The sequence below is a fragment of the Myodes glareolus genome, chromosome 6 (genome assembly GCF_982192425.1).
Source record: "Myodes glareolus chromosome 6, mMyoGla1.1, whole genome shotgun sequence".
Classification (NCBI taxonomy): Eukaryota; Metazoa; Chordata; class Mammalia; order Rodentia; family Cricetidae; genus Myodes; species Myodes glareolus.
The window spans coordinates 61,411,229-61,423,339 of record NC_142031.1 but is presented as its reverse complement, the minus strand read 5'-3'; positions in this window follow the sequence as shown (position 1 = coordinate 61,423,339).

The window sequence follows — 12,111 nt, the reverse complement described above, 5'->3', positions numbered from 1 at the left end:
TGAACTAAACCTCTGAACTATAAGCCAGCCCCAGTTAAATGTTTCCCTTTATGAGAAGTGTTGTGGTTGTGATCTCTCTTCACAGCCATAAAGGCCTAAGCCAGAGATTTAATCTGAGAGTGGAGAACAGAGGAGAACAAATGCCCTCTCCCTTGCACTGCAGGCTTGGCATAGGCCAAGCTAGGAGCGGAATAGCTATGCCTTGTTAAAGTAATCACTCTTAACCAGGGTACCAGACTTCACAGTGTTAGGTCCTAAAGAAACTCAGGACAATTAGCTGAGGTGCCTATTAGCATCTCAAAGCAGACATTGGCAGCCAAGTTTACCCAGCATCCACATACTTGTTACAGAATCCTGACTTCTCTCAGAACTTCTCACCTCAACCCCCTACCTCTTCATTCCCTGAGCTTCCCTTCCCTTCAACCAGTTTGAGATTCCTATATAACCCAATCATTTGGCCACACACTGTGGTTTTTTTCTCCTCTCTTTGTCCTCATTCTCTGGGTTCTTCTCCCTCTCTTGGTCCCTTCTTTTGCCCCTGTTTCCCCTTCCCCATGTCCATGACCTCATCTATTCTGCTAGCCATGTTCATTCTGGACTCTTCCAGATGCCTCTGACTATTCTCTCACTCATCTCTACAATAAAACTCTTCTTCTCAACTATACCCAGGAGTGGTCACGTCCTCATTTTCTTTCAGAGAGATAGCTTAATTACAGAAACAAAGCTGTGGTTGTGATTATGATTAAAATAACCAAAACTCCAATTAGCTGAAAATGACCAGAAAAGCTTTAGAAGTAGGCCAAGGATTTCATTTAGGTCAGGGAAAGAAATGAACCCCAGAGGGTCAGTGAGATGACCCAGCAGAAAAATCAAGTAGGCGGAGAGAATGGGCTTCATAATGGTTTCCTCAGACCTCCACATATGTACTCCACATATGCATGCACACACACAATCATATATGTTCTAATTTAAGAAAAGAAAGAAAAACACATAGATTATATCTTAAGGTAATTGACATATTTTATATGAGCTCCTGTAATATACTGCTCTAGTTATAAATGTGTGAGTGTGTGTGTGTGTGTGTGTGTGTGTGTGTGTGTGTGTGTGTTGCATTGCCTTCAAGAATGCAAATAAGAATTCAGTGTGTGTGGTTTCTTTAGTTGGTGGATTTGAGAAAGCCAGGTAGAGATGTTCCAGGCAAACAAAGGACCAGAGACCAGAAAAAAAAACAGTCTTATGAAGAAAATTCTGATTAAGTGTGTCCACAGAAGGAGATTTCTAGAAACTCTTGATCCCACAAATTCAGTTAGCAAAAGACAGGTACCACGGTTGATTCCAAGTGGCAGGTACACAGGGAAGACATTACCCTGAACTATCCAAGCTCCAAATGTAGTTTTGTCCCCAGCATTTATTTCTGTGGCCTCATAATAAACGCGCAGTTTATGTAATTAATCATGATACAGAATCTTACTACATCATCCATATCAAACAGACCACATTAGGTATTTGTTGAGTAAGCTATGCTCCACTACAGAACAGATGGTTTTTGCAAAGGCAAGCAAGCCTAAGGAAAATGACCTTAAAATACCCAGGATAGTGCATAGAGATTGGACTTCACAAAGCACCTTAGATTGGCCACCACAAACCAAGAAAAATGGTTTTATGTGTAAAAGCCTACGTTAGTTCATTTATATAGTAATAACAAAATACAGCTTCCAAAATGATTAGGTTTTAAAAATATGTTGAGCAGCTACCAAAAGAGAAAAAATTAAATGGTTTAATTAATAAAGAGATTTTCCATTAGTTAAGAAACAAAAGCTTGATCCTCACAGTTCTTTAGGCTGAAAAATAAATCCAAGATTTAGATGTTGGTATGTTTGTCCATTGGCGAGGAATAAATCTCAACTTGAGAGATGGCCTTTGAATACTCACCCTCTGAAGCGCTGGAACGTTGGGTTTATCCTTACACGACAGAAGATGAAAGGGCAGGAACCCAGTGCTGCATGAAGCCTCTTTTGGAAAGCTTTAATCACATTCATGAGGGAAGACTATATTCACCTTTTGAGAGTCTTGTCCTTTAGTAGTATCACATAACGATGCCTAAATTTGGTGGGGTTATAGTCAAACTGTGATAGTGTTCTCCTCTCGCAATTTCTCTATCTTTGCTATAGAGATTGGAAAGGAAAACAACAATAACAAATAAAACAACTAAGAAAGCAAACAGACAAAACAAACAAACAAACACGCAAAAACATTTTCTCAGACTCCTTTGAATCATCAGAGTCTTGAGACCCAGTTCTGCTTAGACAGGTAAATGTAGTTCCACACTGGGCCTTCTATGAACACTTCACAAAAGATGACAATCTGATCAGAACTTTTTTTTCCTCTTGAAACATTGACATGATACAGAAAAAGATAAAATAATAAAGATTGTCAATAAGGCTGTTGCAGCACATAATAAAAGAAGACTAGATTCTTGATGATGATGATGAGTTTAGTTACCAGTACAGGTATGTCTACTTTGAAAAATCTCTTTTTATTGTAATTATTCATTTTTAAAACACTTATTTATGCACTTATTATGGGAAGGCATACCATGACCTGTGTGTGTAGATCAGAGGAGACTTTGCAGGATTGGTTCTTTCTTTCCATTAAGTAGGTCCAGAGAATTGAACTCAGGTCGTCAGACTTGGCAATAAATACGTTTACAAGATAAGACATCTCAAAAACCTCTCGAGATGCCTTGTGGTTTGAAAAATCTCTCCACTACTTAAACCATTTAAACTTTTCTTTTGTCAGCTACCAGACATACTAAGAAAACTCATCATTTTGAAGCTATATAATCAATCTATTGAAAAAAAATTCAAGAGAGGGTTGGGAAGATGGTTCTTTAGGTAAAAATGCTTGCTGTGCCAGCATGAGGACCCATGTTTGCATACTCTACACCCACTTGTGTGCCAGGCATGGTGGTGTGTGTCTATAACCTTAGCACTAGGAGATGGAGAGAGTTAGCTTCTACAGGTGCCGTTCAGCAGCCAAATCATCAATCTCTAGGTTCAGTGAGAGACCTTATCTTAAAAGATGAGGCAGAGAGAGAGAGAGAGAGAGAGAGAGAGAGAGAGAGCAAGACAACTGACGTCCACCTCTGGTCTCCACGTGAATATGCATGGGCCAGCGCACTTGTCAAAGCAATCTATTGTGGATCCAAGAGGAGCTGATATGTGGCTTGAGTTGTGAATGTACCATTAAAATGATCCTTAAATGTTTGGTCCTTTTTTCACAACCGAATGGAAAAACAAAAAAAAACCAAGCAAGCAAGCAAAAAAGGAAGTGTGCGACACCTTGTGAGAGCTGTGACTGAACCCAGCTGAAGAACTATAAAACAAGCTGGCGGTTTGATGCTTCCTTTTATAAGTTATTAACTTGCTGCCTAGTTCCTAGTCTCAGGTTCTTCTTGGAAGAGGAAAAAAAGCTGCCAAGTTCCTTAAGATTTAACCAAGAATGAAACAGCAAGGGAAGATACTGTTTTAAACTAAAACAAACCCAGTAGAGTATGTCTTCCATACTTGTTCTCCCAGTCCCTACTCATAGGACCTGATACAAACTCATCTGTCATCCCACAAGATAACAACAATCTTCTCCCTCTTAAACACTGCCCATGAAAATTGCCCTCAGATCCATGAGTTAATAAAAAGAACTTAGGGAGTCCTTGCTGTTCATATTGAATCTTGACCTTCCCTCAGCCATCTCTCCTTCATGACACATTTTGATAGATGAGGCTCTTGAGTCTATGTTTGTGAGAATGGCACACACCAGATCTTCCACTTCTAGACTCCTGATGACTTATTACCCATCACTGTCTTCCATAAATTTTATTTTCTAGCCTATCAAACTAAGAACCCATTGCACACACCAGATTGTCTCGCGGCACCGTATATTTTCCTATGTATGCAACAAGAATAGCCTTCCTTTCTTGTTCTTGGTTTCAAAACAGTGTAACAATCACCTAAAACTTAGTGGCGGGGCTGGAGAGATGACTCAGAGGTTAAGAGCATTGCCTGCTCTTCCAAAGGTCCTGAGTTCAATTCCCAGCAACCACATGGTGGCTCACAACCATCTGTAATGGGGTCTGGTGCCCTCTTCTGGCCTGCAGGCCAGACAGAATATTGTATACAAAATAAATAAATATTTTAAAAAACCTTAGTGGCGTAATATAACAGCCAGTTTCTTAGCTCATAATTATGTAGGCCAAAATTGGGGCAAAGCTTCGACTGGGTAGTTCTCGTCTATGTGATAGTCCTAGGATCCTTCATACTGTTGCATTTAGATTGTATAGAGTAGGTTGGGAGATATGCGAGAACCGTTTCTGTTGATGGTACCTCAGCCTTCTGTTTCATAGCCTTTGTTCCATGCATGTGATCAGTCTGGGTCTTCTCACAGCAGGATTAATACCAGAGATGACAGACTTACTACTCGCTAACTGGGTTCCACCAATATGTGTTCCTCTAATACAAACTGCTTAACTCTTGAACCTACACAGTGTCACTTCAGACAAAGTCTATTGCTGTGGGAGAATGCTCTTGTGCATGGTAAAGATTTAACACTCGTATTAGTTTAATAAAATGCTGATTGGCCAAAAGTCAGGCAGGAAGTATAGGCAGGGTGACCAGACTAAGAGAATTCTGGGAAGGCTAAAGGTAGACAGTCATCAGTCAGAAGCAGAGGAAGAAAGATGCGAATGCCTTACTGAGAAAAGGTACCAAGCCACTTGGATAAACATAGACAAGAATTATTGGGTTATTTAAGTTGTAAGAACTAGTTAATAATAAGCCTAAGCTAAGAGGCCAAACAGTTTATAATTAATATAAGCCTCTGTGTGTTTCTTTGGTACTGAACAGCTGCAGGACCAAGTAGGACAGAAACTTCTGTCTACATTCTACTGGTCGTACAATCAACCTTTACTCTTGTAGCAGGAACAGAAATACATTCTGTCCCTTCAGGGTAATCAATGTCAAAGAGTCTGCAGAAATTTATAATAAAATTAACATGCGTAACTCATTGAGCATATAAAATATGTCTATTATATCTTTCCATTATATTTTCTTGGAATTGTCATTCTGATTCAGATAAGATAGCACTTTGCTGAAATTCTGTTACTCCAGTGTTCACTTCTCATTTCCCTTATAATTTGGACTTCTGTCTATTCACAAAGCTACCCATGATGAAGACTGCTTTTCAGTCAGCTACTTCCAGTCACTAGACATGGATATAGTCACTGGTTCTAGTAAGTGATGTATAAACAGCAGTGTCATATGGACCTCGGAGAAATACCTTTGTAAGGTATTACATGCTTCTTTCTCCTTGTGGGCTAAAAATGGGATATAGTAGTCATATTGCACCAAGCAAGGGGAGCCCTGCATGGAGTATTCCCTACAATAGAAGAGACATAGTCTGAGTCACAGATATCATTGAACACCAAGTCAACCCAAAATTATAATGACATATTTCTTATGTGAGAGAATAAGTGCCTCTCTTAACAGTGGGGTCTCTGTTCCATGAAACCAAATGATTTTATCCTGTGGACCTCCACTAAGTTATGTATTGCTACAAAACAAGTCGCCTCTGCGTACAGTCACTTAACACAATATGTGTTTATCATTGCTCAGTCTCTGTGGACCAGGGGCAGCTTGGTTGGGCAGTTCTGCTTTGATCCTTCTTTTAGTGACTGTCACTGGAAGGGATTGAAACCATCCATCTTATGGTCTGACCGTAGCTGGAGATCAACTTTAAAGGATCACTCAGTCACGTGACTATGTTGTTAGTTTGCTGAAGGCCCCTATTCTTCAGCTGTAACTGGGCTCTTATCATGTAATGCTATGTCTGTTGGTACCTTTCCTTGCCTTTGCCATTAAAGCAAGTCACCCCAGAGAACAAAACTGAGTGGTATCTTTGTTGGCAAAACCATCACAGTCACGTGTGGTCACTTCTAGAGCTGTGATTACCATTGGTTAACAAAGAAACTGCTTTGGGCCTATAGCAGGGCAGAACAGAGCTAGGCAGGGAAAACTAAACTAAAATGAATTCTGGGAGAAAGAAGGCAGAGTCAGAGAGAAGTCATATAGCCACTGCTGGGAACAGATGCGATGGGACTTTGCCGATAAGCCACAGACATGTGCAATGCACAGATTAAAGGAGATGGGTTAGTTTAGGATATAAGGACTAGCTAAAAATATGATTAAACAATGGGCCAAACAGTATTGCAAATAATATGGTTTCTGTGTGGTTATTTTGGGTCTGGGTGTCCGGGAGCAAACTAAAAGCCTCCGCCAACAACGTCGGCAATCTCTTAGATGCCCAAAGATTTGTGTAGTGTGGAAGGGGACTATACAAAAAGTTGCTATAATTGTCAAATAAAAGATCCTTCTAGGCCATCTTCCATGGGCTGTCACATACCCTCACTTCTGTAACAGTCTCTGTGTTGCATTCACTTGCAAGCAGTAACTCTTCCATTCTGGAAAGACACTGACGCACAATATCCTCTGGAATAAATCCTGCTGCTTTTAAACCATCCATTCTCATTAAATTTGTTGCTTTACCTTCCCATGTTTTTAACAATTTACCTGACTCAGAACAATTTGGAAAAGGGGAGGGTCGAATGTAAACCTTCTCTTTCTTCTTCTTTTTTGTCTTTTTTTTTTATCACTGTATTTTCTCCAGCTTCTGAGCTAAGCAACCATCATTGAATTTTATGCTTTTGTCAAAATAAGCTGTCAGAAACTGGCCTGGATCTATTAGAAGGGAACATCATTCTCCCTGCCCCGGCATTCACCTTATGGTACAGGGACCAGAGGGGGGCTGGCAAATACACATAAATCCAGAGATCTATAACTCAGTATCCCCTGAAGCAGTGGCCATAAAGTCCTTCACTGCAGATATATGGAGGGAGGGAGACAAAGGGGCAGCCGGGAAGAGCTGCAGAGGGCCTGTAAAGCAGAAAAAAAAAGAGATCTCACTAACTGTCGATCTCATTATAAGGAAGCCTGGCCAGGCCATTTTTTATGGCTTGATGCTGACTGGCAGGCAAGCAGAATTGCAGTTCTCTTTCCTTCATGCCTGTGGCCTGTCTCCTCAGCCCGCCATCTTGCAGGCTCATCAGGCCCTGTGAGTGATGCTGCTGGCTCTGGGGAAAATGGTGCTGCACTTGGGGTCTGACCAGGAGAACATGGTCTGGAGGCTTTGAGTACTTAAGAACAGAGTGTGCACCTGGCAGACATTCTAAATCCCAGCATCCCAGAGGCTGCTCACATCTCTCTTTCCTATCACTTGCGGAAGAGAGCCATTTTATATCCATACCTGGGAACTGTGGCTTGCTTTCTCCTTCCCAGAGTCCTCACCTGCAGCGCCTCCTGTGCACCTGTGACACTGATTGCATGGGTGTACGTTAACTTAGTTTGTGATTACCTATCTGGTTAAAATAAGACAACTTACTGTATCAAAAAAGGGGCCATGTAACAAATAGGATGGTCACAGATGCTTCAGAATATATAGCAGGAATAATCCTAAATATAGAAATCCACGTTACCTCTTCCCCTTGCTACAGTAATAAGAATGGGAATTTGCAAAGGCTGATTCCAGTGTAGCTCTGAGTGACAATGTTCCAGTTACTATGGCTGCATAATAAATCACCAGCATGGCTTATTTTGTTCATGAGTTCTGCGGGTGAAGAAGCCAGTCACAGTACAGTCTGGATGTATCAACTTTATTCTTCAGTGCCTAGAAGCTCCACTGAAAGACTCCAAGGCTAGGCTAGACTCAAGAGAAGACTCAGTCACTTACATCACTTGGGTTTGTTCATGTTCGTGAGTTCCTGGTTGGGGCTGAGGTTGGTAGAAGCATTACATTTGGCCCAGACCCCGTAGAGTTTGGGTTCCAAAGGTAGATGTTAAAGCATACACACCATGTGGCCTTTACAACTGAACTTTAGAATTCAAGCAGCATCAGTTCCCCAAATGCTATTAATTAAGACAATTATTAAGGTCAGCTCAATTTCAAGGGAGTGATCTTTATTCCAAGAGCTCTCCTTTTCAGAACAGTAATCCAATGTCTTCCTGGTAATTAGAAAAAAAGTCACCCTAGCTAGCACAGTTAATCCCTTCTTTGTCTATTGGTTCAGAAGCATAAGAATCTAGAAATGGCCATATGGTTGTGCTAACTTCTCACTTGCTGGACTCAAGAAAGCTATGAATAAATCAGGCTTGCAATACAAATTTATCTAAGGCATACTTTCAAGTTGAGAGTGCAGAGATTAAAAAGACATTCTTGGCTAGATGTGGCATATTCCTTTAATCCCAACATGTGGGAGGCAGAGTCAGGCAGTTTCCTGCAAGTTCCAGGCCAGCCTTGTATATATAGTGAGTTCCAGGCAAGCCAGGCTACACAGTAGGACCTTGTCTTAAAAAAAAGTCACTACCTACAAAGAAATGTATCTCCTTTTTAAAATTTCCCCTTAAATTTCTGAGTTGCTGGTGCTCTTTGAGTCTCCCTAGGTATCCCCACATCTGTAGACGTAAGTGGAAGCCACTTTGATGGTAAGCACTGTAATTTCATTGATCCTGTTCCCTGTTGAAGACATGAGATGCCATGTCACTAGTAAAATTCTCTACCACATACTTCTGGGTAACTCCAGAGGTATTTGGGGCATGTTGGCAAACAAATTCACTCCTTTTGGACTCTGTCAACTATTTCCTTTAGAAGCCACTGTTGCTTTGTTTGGTTAGTGCATCTGTGAGCTGCCTGGCTCTCTGAGGTAAAGCTAAGGAGAAGCCAATTGTTTTCCTCTGCTAGGTTTAGTGAGCTTTTTCTCAGGCAAGCTGACAGACGAATTTTAAAAGACTTCCCCAGATACCCAGAGGACACGCTAAAATACAGAAACAAAATCAGAGTTTTAAAAATGAATGAATGTGTGTGAAGTCCTGGGACTTAATTCCCAGCACTGTAGAAGCCCTATGAGAGAGAGAGAGACAGAGAGAGACAGAGAGAGACAGAGAGAGACCTCTTGCGGCGCGCTTCCTGACCAGCAGGAATGAACGCCACTAAAAACGAGAATTCCTTCTCTATCACGTCTTTATTCGGAGCACTCGGTTGAGGAAAATTGGGGGAAGGGAAGAGAGAGCAGGGACAAGAGAAAGCTTAGAGAGAGGAAGTAGAGCCCAGAGGCAGCTGCTTTTAAACGGTGGAGAGGCTTGAATGCTGATTGGTTGATGCCATTTGCTGGTCTGCGCAAGTGCAGGCAAGGGTGCTCAGCCCCACTTGGCTAAGCCAGGTATGGACTTGTATACCTCCAAACTGCAGGACCACCTGTGCCTCCAGGTGGCTCCCTACATCTCCCCCTACTATTGTTAATAAGAGCAATAAGGCAAAACTATTTTCCAATCTGGTCCCCACCTCATGATGTGTGGACCGATTAAAGAAAAGAAAAACAAGACACACCCTCCGCCAATGCATATCTTCCTCTGTGCCTGTGGGACTATCTGGTACCTAGAGGGTGCTAAGGCTATGCATGGTTAATTGCCTATGAGCTCTTTTGAAGCTGAGAGCCAAACCTGGGGTGAGGATACACATTCCAAGGCTGCCAAGGCCTGTGCCACAAAGACCTTGTCCCTCCTCACATTGGGCTAGCAGGTAGCACACCAATCAAAGACATACAGCACTTCCACCTAGACACAGCATGCCAAGAATATCTCTGCTCCCACCCATTCCTAAGGAAGGAAAAGGCAAAATAGAGTCAGTCAGAAAATTGTTAAGAGATAAGAGGTTGCACAGGGTGCTGCTCAAGTTGATGGTGTGAAACAGTTGCTCTTGACACCGCCCAGATGGTCATCTCTGCTGTCTCCGCATGAATCTTCCCTTGCAGCATCCTTCATTTCTCTGGTCAGTCTTGTTGGCACCCAGATGTATGTCAGCATTCCTAGAAAAACATAAACAAAACTCTCCACCCAAATTAACATTTAAGAGTATTAGAAATCTCAGTGTAAAAATTCAGCACAATCAGTACTGGAAGTAGGCTGGTTTTGAACTTAGAGACCTGCATGTCTCTGCTCCAAAGAGCAAATCTTGTTTGCCTGTGCCATTAAAGCAGGCCTTAGAATTAGACGGAATTGTTTTCAAACAGAGCGTCTCTGTCTGTTGCTGTTTTTCCAGCAAAATTTTGAATTAAAAATTAAGTGTAAAGAATGCAAGAGAAATCCTTTCTCTGGGGGAAACTGTCACTGCTAGTCCCCCTCTTTTGTCTAAAACCAAACAGTTGTCACTGGGAATTGAACTTGCAACCTCAGGAAGAGCAGGCAGTGCTCTTAACCTCTGAGCCATCTCTCCAGGCCTCTATTCAGATGAAAAAACCTCTAGGTAGCATTGCTTGTCCCACCTGTTGCCTGAGGCAATAGGTCCGCCTTTGTTACCTAGGATATAGGTAACCAGGTTGACGTGCTTTTATTATGATAATTACGACCAGTTCTTTGAGGGAAAATGGGCGTCGACAGTCGAATCTAGCTGCTTCCTGCTGAAGAAGGGACGATGTGAATTTTGGGGGATAAATGTTTTTATCTGACTGAATTTTTTGGCAACAAATGTTTTTATCTGACTGAATTTTTTGATGGCAAATGTTTTTATCTGACTGAATTTTTGGCGGCCGTGGCTGTGAGCGGCGGCAGTAGCAGTGGACGGCGGCGGCAGCTGCGACAGCTCCGCCTCTGAGGCACGGCCCATTGTGGCGCGCACCGCATGGCCCAAACAAAGACATGGCCCTGCCCCTGGCCATGCGCGGGCTCGCGCCGGTTTATCCTGTGATCTGTGCACCCTAAATGTGCCCGCCCACGTTGCTATGGAAACGCGGTTTTTTCGCAGAGCCGGTGCTCAGAGCTCAGCTCCTCTCTGCCTTCTACGGCGCCGCTGCTCACCCCGCAGCTTCCGCCTCAGTCAGGGCAAGTTTTGCTCAGGTGCAGAAAAAGTCCTCCGAAAACCACAGCCCCGCCAGAAGGCCGGGACACATAGCCTCTGATGTCATTCGGACTTTAGCCCGCCTACATCGCCATAGCGACCTGGATTTTCGTATGCCTCTGCGGACTCCAGCAAACTCCCTGCCATCATCTGGTTAACATGGCCACGCCTCCCGAATGAGTTAGCACTCTCCGGTGCAGTTCTGCGTCTCCCTCCTGAGAAGCTGGGACTACAGGTGTTGGCCACCGTGCCTGGCCCACTTCCGTGTCCCTAATCAGGCATCACCGCTCAAAGGCGGGCCGGCAGCTGCCAGCACTCTCCGCACCATCAAGCAGCCTGTCTTTCTCAGTCAAAAATTAAAGTTTTCTGTACGTGAGAGTCAGAGACTGAGCTCTCTTATCAAAATTAGGCAAAAATCACCTCCAAAAGCTCTGTGGCTCTTTAAGAACAGGAAAGGCAGTCGTCAAACATGATCAAGCCCGCCTCCCTACGAGACTGCTGCCCCGAGTCTCTATCAGCGAGTACGCAGGTGGACGGAGAGGGGGCGGAAGCCGCGGTCTCCCATACCCCATCGTCCTCATAGTCCCGCCTTTAGTTACCTCACTTTTTTTTGCTGCTGTTTTTTTCACACTCCTCCTGCACTGAACTTAAGGGGTTTTTTCTTCCCCGTTGCTTTTTGTACCTTCTTTCAGATACCTTAACTTTGATTCTTTCTATTTTCTTTTCTTTTTAGGCCTATACTTTTTCCATTCTTTTTCCTCCCCTTTCTGGAGGATTTAACTGACGTCACTCACCGCTCCACGTGGCAGAGTTCTGAAATTCTCGGCTCTCTGAGTCCAGTGTCTGATTTCAGCTCCTTCCCGGGCTTTCAGCACCAGTTGCGGCGCGCTTCCTGACCAGCAGGAATGAACGCCACTAAAAACGAGAATTCCTTCTCTATCACGTCTTTATTCGGAGCACTCGGTTGAGGAAAATTGGGGGAAGGGAAGAGAGAGCAGGGACAAGAGAAAGCTTAGAGAGAGGAAGTAGAGCCCAGAGGCAGCTGCTTTTAAATGGTGGAGAGGCTTGAATGCTGATTGGTTGATGCCATTTGCTGGTCTGTGCATGTGCAGGCAA